The following is a 16967-nucleotide window of genomic DNA, read 5'->3' on the forward strand; positions in this document are numbered from 1 at the left end:
GTCGCCCCGCCGCACCTGGAGCCGAGGGGCGGGGCGCCTCACCTGGCCGCGAGGTCGGCCAATCGGCGCGGGCCGGGGCGCGGGCGCGGCCGTCGGGCGGGGAGGGGCGGCCGCGCCCTCGGCCTCCCCGGGGCCGCGAGCCGAGCCGGCCGCCTGGGGGGGCTTCCCGGGGAGGGGGGGGACGCGGCGGGGCCTAGGCCTGCGGGGCCCGGCCAGGCCCGGGGGCTCCAGCGTAGGCAGGAGCTTGCGGGGCGGGGGGGGGGGGGGCGTGGGGGTGGCTGTGGGAGTAGGGGTCCTAGTTAGACGCACCGGAGGCCTCTGGCCGGCTTCTGCCTCCCGGCCCCGACCCTTCGGTGGCGATCTAACCCTTCCTGCGGCCTGCCAGGGCCGGCCTCGTACCGGCGCGCGTTCATCTTCCCCGCGGGGATGGCCCGAGCACGGGCTTTGGTCGGGGTGCCTCCGGCGTGGTGAATCTGACCACTCCCTGCGTTGAGGGTGTGGGGGCCCCTGCTGCCAGATGGGATTGTGAGGGTTGGGGGATGGGGTGGTTGTGCAAAAGCGAATATGCTAATAAAACCCTCAGTTCCCGGCCCGCACGTCCCAGTTCTGAGATCAGAGGGCTCCAGAAGCTGTCAATACAGCACCTTCACCACGATAAAATTTCTCAATAATAATAATAATAATAATAAGTAAATAAAATCCAAATACAGCAAGGACGTAAGCTGCAGTGGTATGATCCTCCCCCCCCCCATTTTAATTTGAACTGACTTGTGTGTGTGTGTGTGTGTGTGTGTGTGTGTGTGTGTGTGTTTGGGCAAGATAGGCTGCCAGAGGCCTGATTACTCTATTAGTGATTCAAAGTACATGTTTGAGCTCAAGGAAAGAAGCCACACACACACTTCACCAGCAGCGGCTGCTCTGCTGTTTCCCATTGGATTGAATACAATCTTCTTAGTCATTAACATATTATTTCGTTCATGCGCTACTGTACAAGTTGATTCTCCACATTCAAAATATTTTCGGATCATAGCAACCAAAGGTTCACATTTCTCCCATTTTATAGCACAGCATCTCAGAGCTGGAAGGAGCATTAGAAACTAGTCCAACCCCCTCATTCTACAGCTGAGGAAATTGAGGCCTTGAGACACGTGGTCTAGCCGGGCCTCCCACAAAAGGAGAGGCGGTGCATGGGGACAATTAAGTTCTCTGTGTCTCAGCGATCTTTGCCCTACATCTCAGCCACCTTTGCCCTTTCTCCTTGTGAAATGACAGAAGGTTACTGGGGAACTGAGTTTAAACCCCAGGGAATTTGAAGAGGTTGCCTACTATTTCTGGGCCTTCCTTTGACAGTGTGGAAAAAAAAATGAGGGCTAGACTGTCAAATATTTGCGACTATTGTGACAGTAGTCAGTCCTGGCACCCAGTGTCAGCCCAAAGATCAGGGGTGGTGGGCAGCGAGATCCCTATCACCATGGCACCCTTAGGACTTGCAACTCCTCACTTCTGGTGACATTTTACTCTTAATTTCATCTTGGAATGGAGACCATTTAGTTTGCTTCCTAAAGATTTTGAGGCCCTAAGAGATGCCAGACTATGCCCTGGGGGCATAGAGGAGCCAGGGAGGTTGGGGGGGGTAACACAGGTGTGACGAAAGTGCTCTGATAAACTCAAGCAGCGGTGCTTTGGGAGCAAACATTTACTCAACGCCCACTATGTGCCTGGCACACAGTATGCACTTAGGACATAGTTCTTTAAAACAGAATAAATTAGGGCCAAGAGAAAGGTATGTGCAGGGAGCCATGGGGACCGTGAAGGAAGAAACAATTAATCTTGTCCAATGGGACGTGGATAAGAGAGGCTTCACCCAGCAGGAGGGGATATTGAGTGGAGCCTAAAGGATGAGAAGATTTCAAGGGGAGAGAGGGAGTGAAGACACTCCAGGCAGAGGGAAATGGCCAGAGCATGAGGCTGGCATCAGGCACAAGAGGCTTCAGGTCAAGATCTTTAACCCTCAGAGCCTCAGTGTCCTCATCTGCAAAATGGGATAACGATGCCAATTTCCTAATGCCTCCCAGATTGTTGTAGGGATTGAACGAGATCTGGTGTTTGATTTAATTAGCTTTTGTGTCTAGCTGGTAGAAACTGGCTTGCAACATTGCTTCCAACACTTTCCTGTGCACAGAAATCACCTGGAGGGTCTTGTGAAAATGCGGATTCTGATTCAGTAGGTCTGAGGGGAGGCCTGAGATTCTGCATTTCTAGCTAGCTCCCAGGTTAGGCTGGTAGTGCTGGCCCATAGACCGCACTTTGCCTAGCAAGGATTCAGAGGCCAGGGAAGAAGAGCATCAACTTTCGTGTCAGGGAGTCCTGGAATGCATCTCACTTTCTTGGGATAAGCTGTGTGTCCCTGGGAAAGTTACTTCCCTTTTCTGGGCCTTGGTCACGAATTCAGTGAAATGTGGGCAATAAAAAATCCTACCTTACAGGGCTTTGTGAAGTGTCTGGCCTAGCAGAGAAGCCAGTAAAGGGTCGTTAGTGTTAAAGTGTGGGAAAATGGGACTAGAAAGAGGGGGACGCTGGGGCCAAATTGTGGGGACCTTGATTTTAGATCTTATCATGTAGCTAGAGGGGAGGCACTGAAGGTTGTTAAGAGACTGATATGGTCATAAAACAATAGCAGTAATTACTATGTGCCTGGCACTGTGCTGAATATTTTAGGGATCCTTCAAATGAATTCATGTAACCCTATTTTAAACATTATTATCATCCCCATTTTATAGGTAAGAAAACTGAAGCACAGCGAGGTTCAGTAGCGTGCTCGAGGTCACCCAGCTAGTGAGTACGAGAGTCAGGATTTAAACCTGGATCATCTGACTCCAGAGCTTGCCCACCCACCCATCTTGCTATGCTGCCTCCGTTGAGAATGTTAGGAAGGGGCATTAGTGAGAGGCAGTGTTCCCCTTGCTTACTAATTTATTCATTCAACAAACGTTTGCCGAATGCCTAGCATGGCGTTCCGGGTTAGAAACCATTCATTCATGTAGTTAGGGATCCTTATTGGGATTTACTACAGCACAGGGCTCCACTCGAGTGGCCGCGGTATAGCTCAGAGCCAAACCGAGTCCTGGTCCACGTGGAGCTCACACTGAAGTGCAGTATTAAGACATGGTTTTTGCTCTCAAGAAGCACACATGTTATGGGACATAAGTTGGAATTGGACAGAAGGTTAGAATCAGAGTAGAATATTTTAGTAACAGTTGACATTGGAAAAGATCTCTCCTAGATGTAACTGATAGGAAACACACACTGTGGTCTTTTTGTAATATTCCCCTTTAGGTACCATGGACTTATTTATTCAACTACCATTTCTGAGCAGGTTGATGTCTACTAGGTAACACGCTTGCCCCTGGGAATAAAGAAGAGGAATCAGACGCGGTAGCTGGCTGCCCTGGGGGCCGCCTTAGTTTAGCTGGGAGTTGGATGCCCACCGCTGTCCTTACAAAGCCGGGGATACGTGACGGCGTTGGCATTCTCCGAGAGGTTCCGGGCTATGGAGTCATTTTAACATACAGTTATCCAATTCGATCTGCCCCTAATCTGGTGAAGAAGACTCTGAAAGGGATTACAGGGAGGGGTTAAAAAGGAATAAACTGAGACTCCCGGGGAGGACCCCTTCCAGGTTAGCTGCTGGCAAGTGGAAATGCGGGGGCACCTGTCCATGCAGCCTGAACCCTCCCCCCGCCCTCCACCGCCCTGGCCTTACCCACCAGGAAATTGTTTCCTTTCAGGCACAGGCTCTATCTACTTTGCATCTGGGGACATTCCATGAGGCAGTGACACCCTAGGAGGAAGCCTCTGGCCCCACACCAGTCCCTCCAGTCCTGGGTCTGGAGTTTCCCGGAGTGAGGTGGAGTCTATCCTGCTTGCATTTCCAACTTCGGAGGCCACGTTGCCCAAGGTGACTGAGCCTTCCTGAGAAATGGGGCCTCCTCCTCAGCAGAAGCTGCCTCCTCCCACCCGGGTCCTTGGCTCCTGGTCACCTTTCTCTCCCCAGGGCATGCTGCCTGCTGTGTGTGCAATGAAGATATGACACCTTGTAGTTCATGCTAATTGTAACTGGGTTCATCTCCAAGCACGTCTATTTTCCCAGGCCCTCCTGTGTAATTCGAGTCCCAAAATAGCCCACCTCATGATATATCAGCTACGTGTCCCGGGGCTGACTTTTTCTCCTCTGTGGGAATTTGTGTCGTGAGCACCTGTTGTAAAACTTTGGGGACTCTTCGTGCCTGCTGCCTAGCCCTAGAGAGGATGAGCGCATAAGAGGGGTGGTTGGAGCTGGCACCGGGGGCAGGAGGGTGAAGACCCTAGGACTGAGCCAGATGGGCAAAGGCTGTCTCCTCTGACTGGCTCTGCTGGCCGCGAGGAGGGAATACACCCAGGTCTCTCCCCCCCCAGCCATGACTTACCGGAACTTCATCTATTTATTCATGAAGGGTCTTGGGGCCCGGATTACGTAGTAGGCAAGTTCCTGTCCTCCCAGACCTTCCAGACTCGGGGACCTTGTTGTATCTGCAACCTTGGAAGCATATAGGTTCCTCTCCCCAACCACTCTGCCACTGCTTTCTTCTCAGCTCCAGAACATTCTCCTCCACTCTATACCAGTTCATCAGGCTGCCCACTGGTCCTCTCTACTCGGATGTCCCCCAGGCAGCTCCACGGAAGGGAGGTCCCAAAAGGAAACCACACCCACCTCTCTTCTACCCCCACCCCACCACTGTTCTTCCTGGGTCTCTCCGCTCCCGAATGACACCACCATCTGCCTGGTTGCCCAAGTGGGCACGCGTCTTGACTCTTGTCCCTCCCTCATGGCTACCAGGCCAGACGAGGCTCCTTCTGTGACATTTCTCGTTAGTCCTCTTCACCCCATCCCCGCCGCCACTCCCTCCCAGCCAACCCCCCCCACAATGTTGCAAGAGCGTCCTGACTGGATCTTCTCCCCCAGTCCCTTTTAAAATGCGAATATAGCGTGTGATTTCCCTGCAGAGCACTCTTCCAGGGTCCCCATTAGCCCTACACCAACGCGCAAGCACCTCGCAGCCGTTTATGGTCCTATTCGGTTTCTTCTGTGTCCTCCCCCTTCCTCGACATGTGGCACCTTTGCTCAGGGAGCTCCCACGGCTGAAATGCTTTTCCCTCCAGTCCGCCAGCCACTCTTCTGAGTCCTTTGATCCTCCGTTTGGTCACTTCCTCCGTGGTGTCTCCTGACAGGTCTGGCCGGTGCCCTCGCTTCATGCTTAGCCCTAGTGTAACTCGAGCTCTGTGTGGTGGCGGTTGTCTCCCCCGCCGGGTGGTAGGTTCCTTGAGGGCAGGACTGTCTTGTTCATCGAGGTGTTCCCAGCTCTTGCACCTTACATGCTGGACTTTTGGCCTGGTTTCCCCTTCTCCACCACCATTTTACTTCAGACTGACTCGGAATAGCTTCTTAAAACCGGATAGGATTTTCTCATGTCCCCTGGCGAACGGTAAGAACATGACAATAAGAGCCTGGAAGGCAAAAGGCAATTCAGCCAAATGGGAGTCTTTCTTTAGCCGTGTGGTTTCACAATGTGACTGTGTGTGTGTGTGTGAGAGAGAGAGAGAGAGAGAGAGAAAGAGAGAGAAAGAAAAAGAGATAGAGAGAGAGAGCATTTGATATTTGTGGTAGGTACAGGACATGGTGGACATTTTTTTTAAAGTAAGCTCTACACCCACCGTGGGGCTCGAACCCATGACCCTGAGATCAAGAGTCATGGGCCCTACAGACGGAGCCAGCCGGGCACCCCACGGTGGATGTTTTTTATCATCTTTAAAGATAAAGAGGGATTTTGGCACCCACACCCTCCTGGGAGGCCCAGACCAAAGGGCAGATGGGGGAGGGGAACCAGGACCAGAAAGGGAACAGAGGTCAGAGTCCAACCAAAGGCCTGCCTACGAGTAGGCCCAGGGGTCCGGTGCTTCTCCTCACCTGGAGGCTCCTCCCCCAGCCCTCCTGCAGGTGCTCAGCTGCAGCGGTCTCTTGGGTCCTGTGTCAGAGTCAGCCCGTTGTGTGTTCTGGGGGTGCAGTGCCCCAGAGCAAGGGCTGGCACTGGAGAGGTGACTGTGGTAGACTAGTTAGGGTTCTGCTCTCTGCACTGGGTGCCATTGCTCTGTTTCTGCTGATTCAGTACCAGAAGACTCCTGACCATGACGGAGATGGACGGAGACAACCTCAGGTCCCAAACCTGGCCTTAATGCCTCTCCTCTCTTCCTGCCCTGGGACGTGCCCGTTGCCAGCCCGCAGGGTCCCCATTGCACGCTCCGCACACGCGGAGTCAGAGGGCAGCACTCAGCTAGCAGATGTGTTGCCTCCGCCAGTAGACTACGTTTCCAAGGTTAGGAACCAGTGTGGTTTGCCTTGTGTTTCCCATCGTATCCAGCCGGAGTCCACTCAACGAATACCTATAGCTGAATTCTGAGTAATATCCTCAGTGAAAACAATCTTTCTATCAGCAAACATACATGGAACCCTATGTTGCAGGGGATTTGAGAAAAATACCTAGACCCACTCCCAGCTCCAAAGGGGCTCAGAAAACAAAGGGGTTTCCCAAGCCCTCCTGTCTCCACTGCTGTCTACTCTCCCTTGAAGCTGCTAGGGAGGCAGGAATTTGACGTTATTTCAGGTCAACTGAACATATTCTAAAACCTTCAACCATATTGACTTGAAGCTAACAGTATGTCCAGGTTCATAATCCACAAATAATTATTTAATTTCTAGAGATAAAAATTCAGATTCAACCAATTTCCAAATCATTCCCCAGGCCCCAGGCATACGTTGGCTCATTTCATCCTCACATAAAGTATTACATTTACTTATGATAGAACTGATAAAGCGGAGGCTCAGAGAGGTTTAGCAACCTGATCCAGGTCACACAGCTAAGGATTCAAACCTAAGTCCACTTGCCACCGGATCTGTGGGACTCGAGGGCCAGGTGGGTTAACAGAACTGCTGCCCCACGAAAGTTCTCGAATCTCTGAATTCTGCGGTGAGTTTGAACTTAGCTCTGTTGGCAGCTGGGAGCCATGGAGGGTGTGTGAGTTGGGAAATAGCAGAATGTCCCTGGCAGAGGGCAGGGGATGGGCCAGAGGCAGAGAGAGCCCCTGGCATGCTCCGACAGCATTGAGTGTTCGAGAAAGCCGGCTGCTCCAGTTCTGGGGCTGGGGCGGTGTTCAGAAGGAAGTCATGGGAAGGGATGGAGTTTTCTCTCACTTCTTCCTGGTAGCAGCAGAGCACTGGAGTGGTGTGCCCTGGTCGGCGGGGCGGGCAGCGCGCGGAGGCTTGAGCAAGCTCAGCCCCGTAGGGCACAGCGCTGCTAATGAATGCCCTCCCCTTCCCAAGAGCCAGCAGTGCCGGAAACTGGGGTGTGTCTGAAACATTTTTAGACAAATTTTAAAATAGCAGGACCCCAACTAAGGGACCTGGGCTGGAATTGTGTGTTTAGTATTCTTTCATCCCTGTCTTTGGGGACTAGGCCACAGGGCACAGGCCCTTTGCCCGCCCACCCCTTCAGGGTGAGGCCAGAAGAGCAGTGTCAGGAGATGGTTCCACAGAGGGAGAATTGCTCCCTAAGTGTGGAATCAAGGAGGACTTCATGAACTAGGTGGCATTCCCCCAGTCTTGCAGGCTGGCTGGGACATGGATAGAGGGCAATAGAGAGGCACTGCCCAGTCACCAAAGGAGGAATATGCAGGATGGAGAGTGGCCCAGAGGTCCTGTCTCCCCCTCACCCCTCCCCCCCCCCCCCCGCCACTGGGATCATAGTAGGGGGAAAGTTTTTATAGAGGAAGTGCCCCATCTGGGTGGGTGATGTGTAAAGTCAGAGGAAGTAATGGCAGCTCCAGGGCCAGCCTGCCATCCTCCGCCGAGAATCACTCCTTTATTTGGCCAACACACTCAGCACTTTGTCCCTTGCAGGCCACCGTTACAGGGCAGTTGTCCCCTGGAAGAGGGTGGGAGAGGCCCAGGGAGGGGAGCTGACTACCTCCGCAGGTTATCAGCGTGGTAGGTGCGGAGACTTACCCGGAGGGGTGCTGAGTACGGGACAGGTGAATTTCCAAGGAGAGGAGGCCTTTGTGACAACACAGTCGCTGGGGGTGGGTGGGGAGCAGAAGGCTGTTTCTGCCCCAGTGGAAGGTGTAGTGGGGCTGCCCTCTGTTTGCTGGGCCCTCACCAAGCGGTTCCTGTAATTCTGTTTACTTCTCGTGACGACTTAGCGCTATTGTCTCTGGTTCTCTCCATTAGATCAGAGAGGTCAAGCAACTTGTCCAGGCTCACAGACTCAGTGGCAGAGTGCTCGCTCCACTCTTTCCACAGGGCCTGCAGGGAAAGTAGGGGATAGCTAGAAAGGAGGGGGCGCTGGGGTCCATGATTCAAGGCTGGGCTTTCTCTATAGGAGTTTCTAGACCGCCCCATATCACAGCTGGCCGCTGAGAAGCCGCCGGCCCTAACACCTGCTACTGGCTCTCACACCTTATGTACCAGGTGTGAATTCCTCCCTTGGCTCCCCGCCAGGAAGGGGGAAACTCAGCTATCGAGTAGGGGTGGAGAATGTTCCCTGATATGACTCCAGCATACTGGGCCACACTCAGACATAACCCTGTTGGCCATGGGTATATGGCGGGGGAAGGATAAGGAGCTGCGGAGACTTAGAACTGGAGGCAGGGTCCAAGCAGGAAGGGGGAAGGCAGATCAGCTATGGGAGGTTGGGTGAGTAGGGTCCAGTTTCTCTTTGGGGGCTACAGGGGCCACCGGTGACAATGGGCCTCAGGTGGTGCTGGTACCGTGAAGCCAACAGCATCGGGGGCTCCAGCATGAGGCCAAGGGAGTGTCGGGGTGTGTGTGTGTGAAGCACAGGTGGGGAAGGGAGCGGCAGCCCACAAGATTGGAAGGTTCGGGCAGGTAGACAGGCAGGATGGCAGCCAGTGCTAGCAGACCCAGCAGCAGGGGTCTGAATTCTGGAAGGGGACTGGCATGGACGAGAAGGGAGGGGAGGAGCTGGGTACTGCAGACGTCCCAGCACCGAGGCCTGGGTACTGCAGACGTTCCAGCACCGAGGTCTTACTGCAGGAATGAAGGAAGAGACTGGGGCCAAGGCTCCGATCAAGGGTAGGATCAAATAGGCAATCCTAGAGGCTGGCACAGAGCCCCACAAGTCAGGAGTTGGCCTCAGGGCGCTGGGCCTGTGCCATGGCTCCAGTGGGGACAGAAGGGCCAGCAGAGCCCAGGAAAGGGTAGACCCTTTAGCAAGCCCCGTATCCTAAGGTAACATACCCTTAAGGGGACTTTCTTAGGAAGTCTAGGTTCAGAAAAGGACTCAGAGAGCCCCAGGGACTCCTGAGTATCAATTCCAGAAGCTAAATTTCTGTCAACAGAAGGGAGACTCTCCATAACTTTTATGTGTCCTACTAGAGACACTGGCTGGCTAGTTTTTCTATTTTATTTTAAACACAACTCAATCCATTTCTTTTCTGCACCCATCCTGAGTCATTCTTACCTAAGAGGAGTCTGAGGATCAGTGTTTATTTAGTATATGCCGTCTGCATGCATCAGCGGTTTCGAGCACTTTATTTTACTAAGAAAAATGAGGCACAGAGGGGTGAAGAGATTTCCCGAAGGTCCGGCGGCCCAGAGACAGTGAGGACAGAGTCCAGGCTATGGACTCCCCAGCCAGTGCTCCATCTCCCCGGTATCCCCCACCTCATCTGGACTTGCCATGGTAACCAAGCCTCCTCCAGCGTGGGAAGCGGAGGCTGCGTGGCAGTTACCTAGCAACTCCCCATAACCAGGTCAGAGCAGGGGGAGGGAGGCACCATGCGCTGCCCACCCTGGGGAATTCGGTGCTGTCGAAATGGGATTGCCCACGTCAGAACATGGCCACGAATGACCCGGATGGAGCCATACCTGGAAGCACCCGTGTAGGGGAGTCTCCCGCCAGGCTCAGCGCGATTGCTGGGACCTGACTGGCTGGGGCCTCTGTCCCCGCAGCAGACACAGAGCCTCACTAGGTATAGTTCTGCTTTCTGTGCACAGCATGGAAGCTGTCCCCACCCAGATGCTGTCTTAATATGCGTGTGGGAATCCCCTGTGGCAGGCTGAAGGACGAGTGTGTGCGTGTGTGCGTGTGTCCACGCAGGCATTTCCACTCTGAGGGGAAAGCCAGGGAGCTATGCTGCCTCACCCTGCCTTCTTGCTCCTTAACTATCTCAAGAAATGTTTATGGAATGGCCTGGTTCCTAAAATTCGTGCACCTTCTTCTAACATTTCCTGTAGATTGGGTCTTGGTAGCCATTGCCCACTGTCGCCCTTCCCCACCCACTTCCTCCTTTAGGGCAGGGCTCTGCCTGGGTGGCCAGGTTCTGCTTCCTGTAGGGTCCCATCCACTGGTCGTGGCCAGTCATGTGGTCTCATTCTCTTAGCGGGGCTGGTTTAGGAACGGCCTGTGATCCAGTCGTGTCAGCGGGATCCGAGGGCATGGCTGCTGTATGACTTCTGGGAGAGATTTTTCTCACAAATTTATTATTTATTTATTTATTTATTTATTTATTTATTTAAAAGAGGTTATTTATTTATTTATTTATTAATTCGAGAGTGCGTACAAGTGGGGGAAGGAGCAGAGGGAGAGGGACGAGCAGACTCCCTGCTGAGAGTGAGCCCGGACTCGGGGTTCGATCCCACGACCCCTGAGATCATGACCCGAGCCGAAACCGAGTCGGACATGTAACTGGCTGAGCCACCCAGGCACCCCTCTCACAAATTTCAACTGGGAGAGAACGTGCGTCTTTTTCACTGGACACGGTCTGTCTGCACAGGATGTCTGGGACTGGAACAGCCGCTAAGAAGAGACACCCCTGATGTTTAGAGGAGGGCGTTGTTGAATCACTGACCTCAGCAAGCCAGGGACTGCCCTATCTCTGGCCTTCTCGAATGTGATACCACAAACCCCTTGTTGCTTGAAATCCTTTGGGTCAGGGTTTCATCCTCCTGGTGGATACTCTTGCTTTCATGGCCTCAGGCTCCCTCACTTTCCACTAGTCCGAGTGGGGCGCTCAGTAGATGTCTAGACAAGGCTTGGCATTAAAAGTAAAAGTCCCAAAGGAGACAAGTGTCCCTCTTCCTGAATAAGTCAAAGATATGACTCCTTGGTCCTTTGTCTCCTAGGTTGGAACTGAAATTGGACTTGCAGGACTAACTCCTTACAGGTTGAATAGACTCGCCCCCCATCCCTTCCTTCCTTCTTTCTTTCCTTCCTTCCCTCCTTCCTTCTTTCCTTCCTTCCCTCTTTCATGCATCCTGCTGAGACTGATTCCTTCCTGCTTGCGAGAGCCAATTATGCACACATCTCTTCTCCACTCCCTGTTCACTGATGTCGTGTTGGTGGCTTGAAATCAGCCATGGTGGGAGGTGGTTGTTGTTGTTTTAATAGACTTCGTTTTTTTGGGAGCACTTTTGGGTTCACAGCAAAATTGAGCAGAAGATAAGAGTTTCCTTATATTCCCTGTTCCCACACACGCGCAGCCTCCCCCGTTATCAACATCCCCCACCCGAGTGGTGCATTTCTTACACTTGGTGAACCCATATCAACACATCATTATCACCCAAAGCCCATAGTTTACCTCAGAGTCACTCTTGGTATTGCACACTCTCTGGGTTTTGACAAATGTGTAATGACATGTGGCCACCATTAGAGCATCATGGAGAATAGTTTCACCGCTTTAAAAATCTTCTGTGTTTCACTTCTTCTTTTCTCCCTCCCAACTCACCCTTGGCGACTGCTGATCTTTTTACTGTCTCAATAGTTTTTCTGTTTCCAGAATGTCATATGGTTGGAATCATACCATATGTGGCCTTTACAGACGGGCTTCCTTTGCTTAGTGACAGGCATTTAAGGTTTCTACGTGTCTTTTCATGGCTTGAGAGCTCTTTTTTTTTTTTTTTTAAGATTTTATTTATTTATTTGAGAGACAGAGCGAGCGAGAAAGAGAGAGAGAGATTACGAGCAGGAGCAGAGGGAGAGGGAGAAGCGGACTCCCCACTGAGCAGGGAGCCTGATGCGGGGCTCGATCCCTGGACCCTGGGATCATGACCTGAGGGGAAGGCAGACACTTAACTGCCTGAGCCACCCAGGCGCCCTGAGAGCGCATTTCTTTTCAACACTGAAGACTATTCCATTGTCTGGATGGACCACAGCTTATTTATCCATTCGCCTACTGAAGGACACCTCAGCCGTTTCCAAGTGTTGACAATTATGAATGGAACAGCCATAAACATTCATGTACAGGTTTTTGCGTGGACATAAGTCTTCAGCTCCTTTGGGTAAATACCAAGGAGCATGATTGCTGGATCATATGTTAAGACTATGTTTAGTTTTGTAAGAAACTGCCAAACCGTCTCCAAAGGGGCTGTACCATTTTGCATTCCCACCAGCAGTGAATGAGGATTCCTGTTACTCCACACCCTTGCCAACATTTGGTGTTGTCAGTGTTTCGGTCCTTGGATTTTCTAAGAGCTGTGTAATGGTATCTCATTGTTTTAATTTGCATTTCCCCAATGACATGCAATGTTGAGCATCTTTTCATGTGCTTACGTGTGATCTTCGATCTTCTTCAGTGAGGTGTCTGTTCAGGCCTTTTGCCCATTTTTCAGTTGGGTTGTTCATTTTCCTATCATTGGGTTTTAAGAATTCTTTGTTTATTTTGGGTAACAGTTCTTTATCAGGTAGGCTTTTTGCAAATATCTTTTCCCCTTCTGTGATTTGTCTTCTCATTCTCTCAATGCATGGCAGGAATATTTACACCACAGAACTGGCACATGTGACAATCGGGGCTTTCCTTCAGAGGGTCGTTGTTCAACGACCAGCACAGCACACCAGCAGCACACCAACGCACGTGTGCACCAACCATTTATAGGGTGAACTGTTCGTGCACTCAAAGATGTTCAGTCTTGTGGGGGAGGCAGGCTCAATGAATCAGCGACTATACAGAGTTCTGATTATCGGGATGGAGGCAGAACAAGGATGCAACAGGAACGTGAGGGAGGGACATCGACAGCAGCTATGAAGTTGGGATGGCTTCACAGTGGAGAACCTGAGCCCTGAGCTAAGTATTTCAAAGTGAGTAGTTGTATGGATCCCTACTGCCCAATAAGGTAGCCACTTGCCCCATCTCGCTGTTGAACTCACACTAGGCACACTGCAAGAGTTAGTGGCCACAAGTGGCTGGAGGCTGCCACATTGGACAGAGCAGATAGAGAACTTTCCCATCGCCATCACAGAATGTGCTATTGGGCCACACTGATCTAGATCAAAAAATGGGGGAAAGGCATTCCAGGCAGAAGGAACCCCATGGAAAGATTCAGCGCTCTGAGACAACATGACTCATTCTGGGGGGATTTGGGCATTGCGGCTGAACAAACAGGCAGGAGTCGGATCGCAAAATGGCATTAGTGCCAAGCCTGGGAGTTTAAACTCTAGCCTGAAAGCTAATGGGAGCCCCCGGAGGCTTTTGAACAGAAGCCTGATGTCATCAGCTTTGCATGTTAATAAGGTCTCTCTGGCAGTCAGTGGGCTGGATCAGAGGGGCCAGCCTGGATTGGGGAGACGGGTTCTGAGACTGTTGCAGTTGTGGGGGCGGGGGCAGGGCAGTGAGGGAGGCTTGAAATGAGGCAGCGACTGTGGCACAGATGCGGAGGGAGTAGAGAGATGTGCATGACCCACTGGTTCTTTGCGTCTGGCCTCTATGAAGTGCTTTGTGTATAGTTGTTGATTTAGTGAATGAATTACAGCTGAGCCCAGACTGTACAACAGGGAGCATATCCCCCTGGCACCGTGGGTCGTATCTTTTGCACAAAGAGGTACAAGAGCATTTCTTTTCAGCGGAAGGAGGAAGGGGCAACAGGGAGAGAGACAGACAAGAGAGATGGAGGGGAAGGGGACTTCCTCTGTCCTCGAGGGCTCCAGTGAGGAGGGAATGAGCTGTGGGGGACCACTGACCCAGGTAGTGCCTCTCTGGGGCCCAGAGACAGGGGCGACTCAGAACTGGGTACAGGCCATTCTCCACCCCTCCTCTTCCCCAACCCCCGGCCACACGGACTGCAGGGCAGAGCTGGTTTCCTGAAGGACGGGGGTATTTCATCAACATACAGATGCAACGCACAGCGGGTCAGCAGCATCAGGGAAGATGCTGTCAGCAGGGGACGTTCATGGCCAGAGTAGGAGGCATGAGTGGACTGGCTCTTAAACACACGGGAAATACAAGTCTCCCTGTCTTGGACTCCCGAAGTAACTGGAGATCTTGAGGGCACGCAGCTGAAAGCTACTGTAACTTGGGCATCGATGTTAATATCCTTGTTTGCACCTGCGGGTCCATAAAGCCTGGGACCTTTGGGTTACAGAATGAATAATAGGTGACACGAGGCAGGTTTCACTTGCTCGTTCATTAAACAAATATTTGTTGAGCCTCTGTGTGCCAAACACAGTGCTACATGCTGGGCAGACGATGGTTCACAAAACAGAGATGATCCCTGCCCCCAGGGAGCTTACAGTCGAATAGTCCAACAGACCAGCACATACGCTCTTCAGGAAAAGCACTGGAAACCAACAGACAGTCCAACGGGAAGGGTTGGATTTTAGATTAGGGTCAGGAAAGGATAATTTGAGAAAGTGACATTTAAACTGAGACCTGAAGATGCATAGGAGTTAGCCAGGTAGCCAGCCAACAACAGGTATGGAGGCTTTGGGAACCAATCTGGAGGCTGAGAGAAGGCCAGCGGGCAGGAGCGTGGCAGCAAGGAGGGGAGAGGCACAGAGGAGGCTGGAGAGGGAGGCAGGGCCAGACTTCACACGGTGACATCGGGACTCGGATTCCAATCCCAGTGCGGTGGCTGGCAGGGGATGATGTGATCAGGCTGGTGTTGTACAAGGATCGTTCTGGCCTCTGCGTGGAGGATGCACTGGGGACAGCTGGGAGAAGCATGTCCAGGCTCACTCAGTCACCAGGGAAGAGATACGGTGGCACGGTTATGGCAGTGGAGACACGCGGAGGAACCTGAGAAGGGCCTACAAGAACCGGGACAACATGTTTTCCCGTGTCCTTGTTTTGGTACAAACAGGCTGAAGCATTAACTTCAGACAAGGCAAACAGCAAGTATTTGCCCAGGCCAGTCTGTCTGGCCTGTGGCCTGTTTTGCTCTGGGTTAGCTGACCTAATGGTGCCCCAGGGACATGGGCCATTCCCTCGCCTCCAAGCAGGACCACCCCCGACTCGAGAGCTTTTTATGTTTAAAGATTTCCCGAGAAAGCTTCCACAACTTCTGCAACCTCTGCTTATCTTTAAAATAATCACCATTGGGAAATCCGGTTTGTACTTTATCGGAATGCCTCGCACCCTAAAGTTTCTTAATCTTTTTCTTTTTAAGATTTTATTTGCGAGCGAGAGAGAACACAAGATGGGGGAGGGTCAGAGGGAGAAGCAGACTGCCCGTCAAGCAGGGAGCCTGATGCGAGACTCGATCCTGGGACTCCAGGATCATGACCTGAGCCAAAGGCAGTCACTTAACCGACTGAGCCAGCCAGGTGTCCAAGTTTCTTGATTCTTGATGGAGTCCGAGACGCTGTAATCGGTCGCCCGGGCCATCAAATGTGGATGACGTCATAATGGCAGCTCTGAATCATGTCTCGTTTGTGAGCAACAGAGAAAGCGCCTGAAGACCCCTAGAAAAGGGATCTCATCTGATTTTTGTGGCTCTCTAGCTCCCTGCCAAGTTCTGTGCCCTTGCTACTCAAAGTCTGGTCCGTGGACCAACGAACATCATCCCCTCTGAGCTTGGTGGACACGTAGGATTGAATCAGAATCTGCATTTTAACACATTCCCCAGGCGCTCCATAGGCAACTGAATTTTGAGCAGCACTGCCTTCGGCCACCCTGAGGCCATCTATCTAAAAGTGGGTGAGCAGTGGCAGGGACCAGAGATTTGATACTGCAGTGAGCCTCCGCAAGGGGTTAGGAAAACAAACCGGTTCAACAGGACCTGGGCTTTCTCTGGAAGTTCCCTGCCCCCAGGTCATGCAGCTGGAGTCCAGACATCCGTGCTGTTTCCCTGACTGTGCAGCTGGGAGGAGCTCTGGGTGGAGGGCCCCTGGCGCTGAAATGCTGTCGGGTGGAAAGCGACTTCCCATGTGCTCCCCCAGAGAGCACCAGAGGCCCAGCAGAGCCACTTCCCAACACCCCCCAAGTGTGGACAGTTCCATCCCTGTCCTCTCCGCCTGGTCCCTAAGGACCCTAGGTCTCCATGGGTGGTTAGGGTGAGTCGTGTCCTCCTGAATTGAGGGGAAAGGCTGTTTTAGCACCAGACTCCCCCGACAGCCTGGGTGGAACAGAACATCCAGTTCCAGGGGTTTCAAAAGCTCTGCCCACACTGTGTGGCAGGCCTCCCCAGGCCAGTGAGCCCCGCTCCCAGACACGACACACGGCCTGGCAAAAACACGGGCGCCTGTCGTATCACTGCTTTCTTGAGAAGTGTTTCAAGGCACGAAATCCAGGCCAGAACCAAATCATTTCCCTTTCTCTTCACTGGGGCTGGTCCTCCCACATAATCAGACAAATGCATGAGGTTTGTGGGCTGTTTAAAGCATATGGTTTGTAAATACTGTAAAATCAAACATCACTTTTGGCTTTTATTTACTGTAACTGTTCCCATTACCTAGCACCAAAATAGCTCTTAGGTCTTCTTTGCCTCGCTTTCCTTTCTCCCTGTTCTTTCCTCTTCACCCCTGCCTTCCCCAGCACGCATGTCTCTGCTCTAATTCCTCCCTCCCCACCTGCTCCCTCCCTCCTTCCCCTGCTTGTCTGCCTGTGGACTCCTACTCCGATGTCTTCCTCACCTGCTCCACTTAACG

Source organism: Ursus arctos, unplaced genomic scaffold, assembly GCF_023065955.2.
Source record: "Ursus arctos isolate Adak ecotype North America unplaced genomic scaffold, UrsArc2.0 scaffold_21, whole genome shotgun sequence".
Classification (NCBI taxonomy): domain Eukaryota; kingdom Metazoa; phylum Chordata; class Mammalia; order Carnivora; family Ursidae; genus Ursus; species Ursus arctos.